This window comes from Hylobates moloch, unplaced genomic scaffold (genome assembly GCF_009828535.3).
Source record: "Hylobates moloch isolate HMO894 unplaced genomic scaffold, HMol_V3 SCAFFOLD_5, whole genome shotgun sequence".
Lineage (NCBI taxonomy): Eukaryota > Metazoa > Chordata > Mammalia > Primates > Hylobatidae > Hylobates > Hylobates moloch.
Window position 1 is genome coordinate 130307094 of NW_026652280.1, and position 11886 is coordinate 130318979.

The following is an 11886-nucleotide window of genomic DNA, read 5'->3' on the forward strand; positions in this document are numbered from 1 at the left end:
AGCCAAGAGAATTTATTCCCCCAATGACCAGGACTATTAAAGCTAGGTAGGAGTGGAACGCTTACACCTGTGAATGGTTAATCTAGCCACTAATTCAAAGAGTCCTGGGTTGCCACAAAACGGCATTAAAATGTTGATTATTTTATGGCTTGTCCAAATGCCCAATTCCCAAAGCAATTGTTATAATTTGCACAAAAAAGAAGAAAGCTCCGGGAAAAGACTATCCATCTTTTAACATTATCCACAAGGGTCTGGTTCTGACTGCAGACATAAAACAAACAGAAGTATCTAGCTCAGGCAATTAAAATGTCCTTGTTTTCCATTAAACAAAAATGTGTTCGTTTGTGAGTGACTCCAAAAGGAAGACTTAGAAGTAATTGTCATAGTTTGCTTTGGTAAGAGCTCTAGATTTAGTAATGATATTCCAATAACTCCAAGAATAAATCTTCTGCAACTGTCATTTTTCCAATCCATTTACTATCAAATATTCACGAAATGTAAGTAGTAAAAACGTATCAGTACCAGCAAGTAAAATTTGCTTTTTATTTGCTAACAGGTGAAATAGGTAAAATAGAACCACAGAAACTAGCAGAAATATTAGAACTGGGATAATCTCAGAGTCTCTCATTTTAAAGATGAGAAAACTGAGGCCCAAAGATGTTAAGTGATGTTGGTTACGTTATACTGCAAATTACAAACAGAACAAAAATTAGCACCCAAGATTTCTGACTTTCCATCTACTGTGCTTGTCCCTATGCTGGGCTGTTTTAGCATTAATAGTTCACGGCCAGAACTTGTTAGTTTTGGCTTTAGGAAGAAATTGGAAGTTCCTACAGGGACAGAAGGAGTACACTGGTGAAACCAAAGTGACTCAATGACTAGATTTGTACCTTGGTTAAGAATTTATATTCTGAATATTCCATGTCTAGTATCTGAACAAATTTGAAGTCTTAAAGCTTAACCCACATTTTTTCCACCTAATGAATAAATCAGTGAGAAAGATCAGTGGGTCCCCGGGCCCCACTGGAAATTCAGCTGCTGTCAGAAAACTGTATTGTGTGCTCACCTCACCTGCTATGTGCCCTCTGTAATCCCCGCTCTTTGCCCTGTCTCTCTGCCTGCCTTGTTTTATCTGCTTTCTAGTTTCAAAGCCTTACGTGCAGCCCAGCATGAGAGTTTTCACAATCCATTCTGCCTCAATCAGATTCTGTCCAGCAAGTCATTTATCTCCTGATGTGGCAACAAATCCTGCCACTGACCTATATTCAGTGTCATGTTCTCATAATGATCAATACCAACATTCACAGCTGGAAGGAACATCTGCCATGGAAGTAGTATTGAAAAGGTCAAGACTTATTCTTGGGAGACCTATTCCTTTTACTTTTTTATTTTTGTTTTTTAAACTAGTTCACTGTGGTTGTTTCTAAACAAGTGTGAGCTTCTTGAAGGCAGCACTCACAATTTTTGGTATTTTTTTTTTTTTTTTTTTAGTAGTTTAATAGCAAGCACTGAATGAGACATCTAATATCTTCTAAGAATTGTTTTCGAATAAATTTTCAAGAGATGTGAGTACTGAAATAATACAACCGCACAGAATCCTGGATGATGAGGAATACTTGGGCTGTTTGAGTGTAAATCTCGATTTTAGTGTCACACCAAATTTTTGGCATCTGTCTTAAGAAATCTCTGTGGTAAGTCTGAACATCTGCAGCACAACCTGGCCAACAACAGGAATTTTCAGAAATTTCTTACTGGGAGAAAAGCCACACTTATTTTAACCTACTGTTTGCTCTTTAAAGAGTTTCCATTTTTTCCCTTTGTTTAAATAGCAATAAGTCTCTACACAGCCATAAATTATTTGACCAAATCTGGTTATGAATTTTATGCTCACTTCTGATTTTGAAATGTATCAATTTAGGAAAGCTTTTTAAAAAACAAGTTACCCAATATATTGTAATAGGATATATGAGGAACAATAAAATCTGAGATCAGCCAGGTGTGCAATTTTTAAACATAAAATTGAAGAGATACTAAAAATAAAAAATAATTGTTATGGTTATTTAAAACTAATCAATCAAGATTTTTATTAGTTTCTTATTTTTTATTTTTATTTATTTAATTTTTTGAAATTTCATATTTCTTGACCTAAAATATTATAGTATTCTGTCTCTATTTGTTTGCATACAATGAAGATGCTTATGAAATACTGTCTAAAGATTTCCATTCACGGTAACAGTGGTCAGCTTCTGGATATGTGCAGAAACCAGTGTTAATGAGAGAAAAAAATAAGAAGGGTTTTTTTTTTTTTATATTAACAACAATACATTTAACCACTTGGTCTTTGGAAGATGTAGGATGGAGGAAGGCCATCTATTAGTATTCAGGGAAAAGGACAGGTATATTGCTTCTAATTTTTCCTTTGAGGTTGTTTGCCAGACTAATTAATGTTAGAGGCAGAAAGGGGTAATAGGCCTAATAGAAAACTCACCATAATGGATGGGGTGGTTTGTAGGCTTATCTGTAAATCATAGAACTCTGGAAGGGAATGTGGCTGGAACCCTCTACTAGCCAAGTCACCCTGTGAATTGAACTGAAAGTGCTTTATTTCTAAAGAATAACAATAACTAGGTTGCTATAAAAAACCTTTCTGAATGTGATTTTGAGAGAGGGCATATATTATCTCATCTCTAGAGAAATGACTAGAGGCCTAGGTCAAATGACTGAAGTCAGTAATGGCAGTAGCAAGAGACAAGAATAGGACCAGCCAAAGAAGGTGGCCAATTCAGTTTCCATTTTTGCACAGTGCAGAGAAATACTGATGATCTACCGCTGGCATGGAGGTAGTACTGCTAAAGACAACAGCCCCTGGCCAGAAGGCTTCAGAGTTACAATTTTTTAACTAAAGAAAATGTGAGCTTATTTTGTAGTGATAGTATAGAACCAAATATGTCCATGCACAATTCTCTAGTCACTCTTCTCCTGCCATAGTGACTGAGGAAACCATGTGTTCTAGAATATGCAACTAAAAGAGAAGGCGCTATCATCTTGAGTCCCCAAGGGACTGTGTAGAACAAAGACCATTGATAACCTGAAACATACATAGAGTATAAGTAAAAAATTAATCATTATGTTAGACCAATGGAATTTCTAGGCTAATTTACTATGCAATATAGCTGAATTTATCCTGATAGTAACAGATAAGTAGGTTCAAAACTGAATATACTCTTTGATTTGCTTCTTTTCATTTTCCAAAGTATTGTGAACATTGTTCAGTCTCTTGAAATATTGATATGAATTATTCTTAGATTCAGACAGCTACAGGACATTTTAGTATGGCATGGTAGAAAAATATAAGCCATTGAGTTAATGTATGTGTTTCTACTTATATTTTTGTTTCATGCTGCATTTCAATCTCCATCAAGCATGAGTTAGATAAATTTATCTCGAACATCAGCTTGGAAAAAGCCAGATTTTATAAGATGTTAAGTTCTATTTTATCTTGGGGAGAAATTTGTCAGTAATACTTAAAGTTTACAAATACATAGCCTATTATTCCACAAATCTTAACAGCACACGAATGGTCAAGGGAAAAAGTTCAAAAATGACCAGTGCAGTTTATGTTTTAGCCAAGAATGTTGGAGACCACCTAAATGCCTTTCAATAGAGAAGTAGCTTACTAAAGTATGTATATCCATTTAGCAGCCAATAAGAAGAACATGATTTATATAAATATATTGAAATGAAAGATTGTTCATGATATATGTTGTATAAATAAAGCAAGTTATAGGACAACATATGTTGTTCATCTCATTTTTTGCTAAGCATTATAAATCGTGTTTAGACATGCATAGAAGTGGTTGAAAGGATACACATCAACCTTAAAAGTGCTTACACTTGGTGAGTGGGTAGGAAGAGTTGATATAGACTGGCTTTTTACTTCACATACTTCTATGTCATTTGATTTCCTCTTTACAATGAGCATATATTCTTTATGTGAAACAACTAAAGCAATTTAAATAAAGACTGAAATTAATTCTTTTTTTGTGACACTGAATTCTTTATTTAAAAAATTTTTTGAATACACAGTACCTCCTCTTCTATTTTTAGGAAGAAGTTATAATGAGTTTTAAATATCTCAATTCTCAAAAACAATAGTCTTTTCAAAAATAAGACTTGATTACCAGAAACAAGTAATATGTAGTTACATAACCATTTTCATATCACTACTCATATCCATTATTTACCAATTCATCTTTGATGTGATTTGGAAATAATTAAGCAGTCACTAGACACCTGTTTTAGAATCTGAAGAAATTATTATCCACCACAGGAGTCTAACGATATATATATTTGCATATATTTAAAATTTCATAAGGGAAAAATTAATAAACTATTCTAGTTACTTTATACCAAATATTGATATTCCTAGTCTAAACAACAAGGATTAAGATCTTTCTCCAGGTGAACTGTTGACTATATAAAAGCTATTTCCAGCACTTTCTTCTGGGGATTAAAAATGCTTTATTTCCCTGCTGGCTAAAATGATAAGTTACATATTACATATTACAAGTAAGTCCTTCAGAAGTGAATATTAATTCCTTAAGAGAACAACCATAAAATGTATTTTCTAAAAATTATCTTAAAAACTGAAAACAATCCTTCTCTTTAAAACCTATAGCATTAATCCCTAGTTGACCAAAAAAAAAAAAAAAAAAAAATCGGAAGGGCACGATTTTCAATGATCTAAGCATGCATAAATAAGGAGGTGAATATATCACCATCTTAATAGAATTTGGCAAACCAGAAGAATGACCTAAAAATAAATAAATAAAAAAGAAGAGTATACATTATCTTCTAAGTATGAAAGTCTAATTCTGTAGGTCTATGTAGCAAACAGTGCCCCACGAGGGAAGGAGGAGGCAAGTAGCATATTCCTATATACATTTTCTTGATATTCTGGCTGACTTTCAACAATACTTTATACATTACAGATAAATATTCTTTTTTTTTTTTTTTTTTGAGACAGAGTTTCGCTCTTGTTGCCCAGGCTGGAGTGCAATAGCGCAATCTCAGCTCACTTCAACCTCTGCCTCCTGGGTTCAAGCGATTCTCCTGCCTCAGCCTCCTGAGTAGCTGGGGATACAGGCATGCACCATCATGCCTGGGTAATTTTGTATTTTTAGTAGAGATGGGGTTTCTCTATGTTGGTCAGGCTGGTCTTGAACTCCCGACCTCAAGTGATCCATCTGCCTCGGTGTGAGCCATGGTGCCCAGCCGAAATATTCTTTTTATTATTACAAGCCATTCATTAATTGCCCTCTGTAGAGCAATGACTCAGATAAATGCCTTATGACTTTTAATAATGTAACTTACATATAAATTAAATCTAAGTGCAAGGAGTTTTTAATAATTCCCAGATTCTAGAGAGTGTTGTTAATCTGATTATGAATTTTGAATGTTTGTGCTTCTGTATTTTAGGATATTTCATCGTATTTTCTTCTCTTTAAGCCATAAGATGTACCAAAATTATTTCATTTTCCCCTACTTTGCTTTGTTTCATTTAGTTTACTTTATGGTATTTGTATGTAGAGAGAGAGGTATGTTAAAATATTGTTATAAAAAACTCAATTACTCTATAGTATAGCATTGTTAATCTTTGACCCAGTATATTAATTCCTTTGGTGAATAAATGTCACCAGTCATTTCTTTATAAAAGCATTTTAGTAAGAGGACCAGCAATACGGAGAGAGATTTCTCTCTAACCCCCAGAAAAATATCAAGTCAAACAGTAGTGTAGAGCAGTTATGTAAAATATGAAAATACATAATTTGCAGCTGCAATTTTTCATATTAAAAGCAGTTTAAAACTATGAGTAATTCAAAGACTTTCTGTCTTGGTTAAACAGGCCAGCTAATAAAACTGACAGAGATCACTGTGAGAACTTATGTATATCTAGTCAAGATAGAGCAAAAATGCTTATAATTTTTTAAAAGTGGCAATTGTTAACTAGCAGTACATAAACAGTGACCACAATTTGGTGGCTGGCCATGGCTTTAGTTTTTTTCAAGTTATTTCTATAGCAGACATATTTTTGAAGTCTACCCATCCCTGAGTTCAGCCATTATACTTTTAGAGTGTAAAATTATATGCCCTTAATTAACAACACGTACAAAGCTACAAAATGTCATCTATACAGATTAAAAACAATTTTAAAGTATTATTTACCAATTATTGATTGAATGGTTTTACTGGGGTACATATTTCAAACGTTTCAGCCAACTGGCTTTTAGTTTTAAGCCCAAATTGATTCATAAATTCACTGCAGGGTATTTCAAAAAGAGTGCAACAATAAGGCATGAGTAAAAATAACATTGTAGTAGGAACAGATTTTGCATATGTGAAAAGGTAATTTACAAAAATACATTAATCTGTTTTTAAAAAGAACTTAGTTGTAGTATCATTAACTCACATGGCACTGAGAATTGGACCTTTCAACAATTTTTTTTCTATAGTAAATTTTATCTAGCTGTAAGCAAAGTCTTTTCAACAACAACAAAACAAAACTCTCCAGGAAAACCTATATGGCTGTGTGAGACAAATAAGCAAACACACCACTTGATAGCGATTTTTGCCAAAATTTTAAAATAAAAATGTCCACACTCTTTCCTTAAAACATTAAGCCTCTGTCAAAAATGTATTTCTTATTTTTGGGTACAGGATTAAAGGACAAGATGATACTTACGAGTAAAGAAAGTTTACAAGACAAAACTTAACAAAAGTTTTTCAATAAAAGTATTTTAACATTCAAACTTGACTTATAACAAAAGAAACAAGATTGCAAACAAAAATGTTTATGTGTTTTCCAAACATAAATAAATGAAATAGTGTTTAGGCAGTAGGGCTCATGCTGATGGCTAGCAGGAAGTTAACAAAGTGTAACCTACTTGGAAAAAAATCTTTAAGGTGCAAATAACAAGCCCAAATTATGGACTGCAGTAATTTAATCATCACTGCCATTTTTCTTACTTCCAAAATAAAGCCTTGATTAAACCATTCATACCCTATATTACTCATACCTTTACTTCAGAGATTGAAGAACTATATACGACAAATGAATTTATTTTCACCATAGGGATGACATACTGTACCTCTCTGCCAACATTACTTGAAAATCTCCCATGTCAAAACAACTTGACAGCAGATATAAACTATTAAATAAATACGCAATGAGCTTTCATTGCAGTCCTTTAAAGACGCATGATAATTCATGCTGTTAACCCTAGGATCACAGTGCATAGAATCCAAATACAAACAGTTGGGGAGACTTTTAAAGTAATGTTGGATCCCTCACTTTATTTATATTCCCACTGTAACTGATAAGTTCATTTCATAGGCCCTATCATGCATTAATCATTGAGTGGCAGGCGTTAATGAAAATTTTTCCTGTTACAACGTTCATTGCCGGCAATGAACATACCAAAACTGCCAAGGAAGTCATTGTTATTGCACAATACGTGAGGACCTGGAGCTTTTCCAAAAGCTTAAAAAAAAAACAAAAATGGAATTATGTTTGACATTCCCTGACACCTGCATTAATACTGTATGACTAATAAAAGCATGTCAGTTGCCCGGACTGAATCAGTGATCAACATGTGCCCAGAATGCACACGAGTAAAAATGCAGTAAAAGGAAGTAGTCTTCATTGCTTATAGGTAACTTCCAGTCAAAGACTGAATGATCAAAGTGCTCATTTTCTCAGTAGGACTATCTTCTGCTAGAAGGATCATAACAGTGGCATCAATAAGTATCATCATGATACCACCATTTTGTTTTCTTTGGATTCTTGTTACGTGTTCGCACATAAAAAGAATTATCTGGTGGTCGTCTCTTTTCTTTGCGGCTGGAAAGCATGCTAATAATGCTAAGAGAAACGGATTGGACTGAGAGCGCTGGGAACCAGTCTTCCGTTAGAATGGATAAACAGGTATGACCATTGCTATAGTCATGAGGATGAACAGGAATATTTTCACCAGTAAACATGACTGCGTAATCGAATTTTGAACACTCTTTTCATTTAAAGTTATCCCAGGAGGTGGGTCATTTTGCAAAGCCAACAGTTCTTTCTATAGTCGTTAAGACTGAAATAATTCTTAACCAACAACAGAAACGCAACACTTTGGCATAACGTACCTCAGTCTAGAAATAAAAGATATTGGTCTGAAAAGAAAATTATACTGCTTTTTTTTTTTTGAGACAGAGTCTCACCCTGTTGCCTAGGCTGCAGTTCAATGGCGTGGCTCACTGCAACCTCTGCCTCCCGGGTTCAAGCAATTCCCCTGCCTCAGCCTCCTGAGTAGCTGGGACTACAGGCACGCACCATCACGCCCAGCTAATTTTTTGTATCTTTAGTAGAGACAAGGTTTCACCATGTTGGCCAGGCTGGTCTCGAACTCCTAACCTCGTGATCCGCCCACCTCGGCCTCCCAAAGTGCTGGGATTACAGTGCCCGGCCTTAGATTTAAAATTTAATGCAGGAATAGAAAACCAAATACTGCATGTTCTCCCTTATAAGTGGGAGATCAACAGTGAATACACACGGTCATAAAGATGGAAACAACGCTGGAGCCTGCTAGAGGGGAAGGCAGAGAGAGGAGCAAGGATTGAAAAACCACCTATTGGGTACTATGCTCACTAGCTGGGTGACAGGATCATTTGTATTACAAACTTCAGGGACATGCAATTTATCCATGTAGAAAACATGTACATGTACCCTCTGAAATGAAAAAGTTGAGAAAAAATATTTATGATTTAAGTCCAAGTGGGGGACTAGTTGAGGGCGACTAGTAAATGTCTGCTAATTATGGCCTCTCTAAGCTTAACCATATATACAAATGACACTGTGCTGGTAAAGTATTGACTTGGAAAATAAAGTGAGTCATAGGTAAAATGAATTTAAAATGATAGCCCCAAATGAAATAATATTATGGAAAACAGTTCCATAAGTCTAGCTTGTTCAATACTTTATAATGTGAAATAGAATACTTAAAATAGCCACAATCTTTGACACAATCAAATAACCAACAAATTCTGCCAATTTGGGCTTCCTAAAATTCTCTTGGGGGCCAAAATCATCCATTTTGTATGGACATGTAGCTATACAGTTAATGCCAAAGATCCGGGGCTTTTTTCCTGCAAATTTTTACTTTTGGTGACTGAATGGAAATGTCATTTACTACTCTTTGAAAAGTAAGATTTTCATGGACATCTTGCTCTTTATGATTTCAAGAAGCAGATAAATATTCTTCATGAACTGTTTTAACGATATAGCAATCCAGAAAAAAGATTTGATATCACAAAGAAGTGATTCTATTCTAAAATTTCATTTTGAATTTTCTGGTCACAGTGTTGTAGGGAGACATGGTTAAGTATTAAAATGAAGCACTTGCTTAAACCAAAGGGGATTTCCCAATCAGAAGTGAAAGCCTCCTGATACTCTGCTGCAGGCGTGTGATACTGCAGCCCTTCTCTAAGTGCATATCTCACATTCAAAGTCATTTCTCCATGCCTGTCAAGTGAACTGAACCCCCTGATTGTCTGTCTAGGACAATGATCCATTTCTAATGTATGAGGCTACAGTTTTTGAACTCATAAACTGTAAACTGTATTAAATAAACTGTCTCCTGATTGATGAGTGCTGCTCTTATAGGCTAATTTCTCATCTAAACAGTGATATGAAAATTCTTGCTAAAGGGTTGGTGACAGGACTAAACGGGGGTAATAGCAGACTTAATCAAGAAAGACAAATGGGATTCATTAACAATTGGCACTCAGCAGACAGTCTTCAGAGAGTTCTCAGCAAATCTCATTGGTCCAATCGAAAATAATTGTGTGCTGCTTTTATCACTGAATGCAGAACAAGGCCAGTGAAAAATTCTATTGGCGATATTAAGTAGAATTCAAATTCAGATTGAATTTTGTGCCAGGCAGCCCATCTCTGGATGAGAGGAATGGAGGGGGAAAAATCGTGGCTTTCATGCTGGGATTTTTTTTCTCTGATTGATCAGTTTTCCCATATTGCTCATTCCACTCCGGTATCTTAATCAACTGGATCTTGCCCTAACTGGCAGGGATGTCTATGCCAGAGGCATCTGGTCTCTGGCTGGCTTAAGAATTGGCACATGGTTTATTTTGTCCAAGCTTGCTGAGCTCCACTTCCAGTAATGCCTGTCTTATTGAGCTGTTTAGATTTGGCTTGTGCGGTAGAGATGGCTAACTCTCTACAGAGCATGCTCCCCTTCCGCAGTATAGAGTTTCCTAGGAAGTTCCTTCTAAATCAGGAGCTATGTTTCCCAGTCCCCCTGCATTTACGTGAGGGAAGTGTGACTAAGTTGTTGCCAGTGGTTTCCAGGCCAAAGAAATGCATGCCATTTCCAGACCTGTCATGTAATACTTTCACACTTAGTCTTTCACCCTCTATTTTTCCGATCTGTCAGCCAGAATTAGAGGATCCAGCAGATCCAAGCCACTTGTAAATGATGAAGCCACAGACAGAAGGAACATGAGTCATGTGTGGGAAGAGTAGTGGATTTTACGTGAAGGAGAAATAGTTCTCACGTTACACCACTGAGAATTAGGGGTTTATTTGTTGTAGCATCTAACTTTACTTTGATTGAGGCAGCTAGTTTTAGGTCTGCCTTTAGACCTATTGGCTTTGGTGACCTTACTTCTTTTTTTTCGGAGTCTTGCTCTTATCACCCAGGCTAGAGTGCAATGGCAAGATCTCGGCTCACTGCAACCTCTGCCTCCCGGGTTCAAGCAACTCTCCTGCCTCAGCCTCCCGAGTAGCTGGGATTACAGGTGCCCACCACTACGCCCAGTTAATTTTTGTATTTTTAGTAGAGACAGGGTTTCACCATGTTGGTCAGGCTGGTCTTGAACTCCTGACCTCGTGACCCACCCACCCTGGCCTCCCAAAGTGCTGGGATTACAGGCGTAAGCCACCGTGCCTGGCCGTGACCTTACTTCTTCTTCTTCTTCTTTTTTTTTTTTTTTTTTTAGATAAGAGTCTCGCTCTGTTGCCCAGGCTGGAGTGCAGTGGTGCGATCTCGGCTCACTACGAGCTCTGCCTCCTGGGTTCAAGCCATTCTCCTGCCTCGGCCTCCAGAGTAGCTGGGACTACAGGCGCCCGCCACCACGCCTGGCTAATTTTTTGTATTTTTAGTAGAGACGGGGTTTCACTGTGTTAGCCAGGATGGTCTCGATCTCCTGACCTCGTGATCCACCCACCTCAGCCTCTCAAAGTGCTGGGATTACAGGCGTGAGCCACTGTGCCCGGCCATTACTTCTTCACTGACCTCCTTAGCTTTTCATTTTGTGTATAGTTGGGCTTTAAGGCATGTATACCCTTCTGGCTTGGGCTTGTGAATCTAAGCTCCATTTTTGGATGAGGATTTCCCATTGGCCTGCTTCTCCCCAGAGCCCATTCTCAGGTACCCAGGTACAATGTGTGCCCCACCCCACCCCAAACTGTCCGTGAGAAAAATGAGATTGGACACACACAGTTGAAGCCAATTAGCATCTTATTTTTAGTTTTTTTTTTTTTTTAAATCTGTAGCATCAATAGGTTATACAGGAATTTTGTGGAAATAGTTCCCTATCTGGTCAGATTAAGGGGAAGCAGCAACTGCGGCCCAGAAGTTTTAAATGCTTCTTAACCCGCTCTCCTCTAGGCTGCACTTCTGGGGTTATTGGGCTGACAACAGCTGGACTATTCTGAGACCCTTACTATGGCAGATGTTGTTGTGGCCTGCCCATATTCTTTCAACTCCCACTGTTCCATTACACATCAATGGTGTCTACTGCAAGATACTGCTATTCTCCTCCTCC

The 11886-nt window shown here is 36.7% G+C and overlaps 1 pseudogene; it reads right to left on the reverse strand.

Moving 5' to 3' along the window:
* Positions 1–7751: 7751 nt before the first annotated feature.
* Positions 7752–8126, reverse strand: LOC116810617 (ubiquitin-conjugating enzyme E2 W-like; annotated as a pseudogene).
* Positions 8127–11886: the final 3760 nt, after the last annotated feature.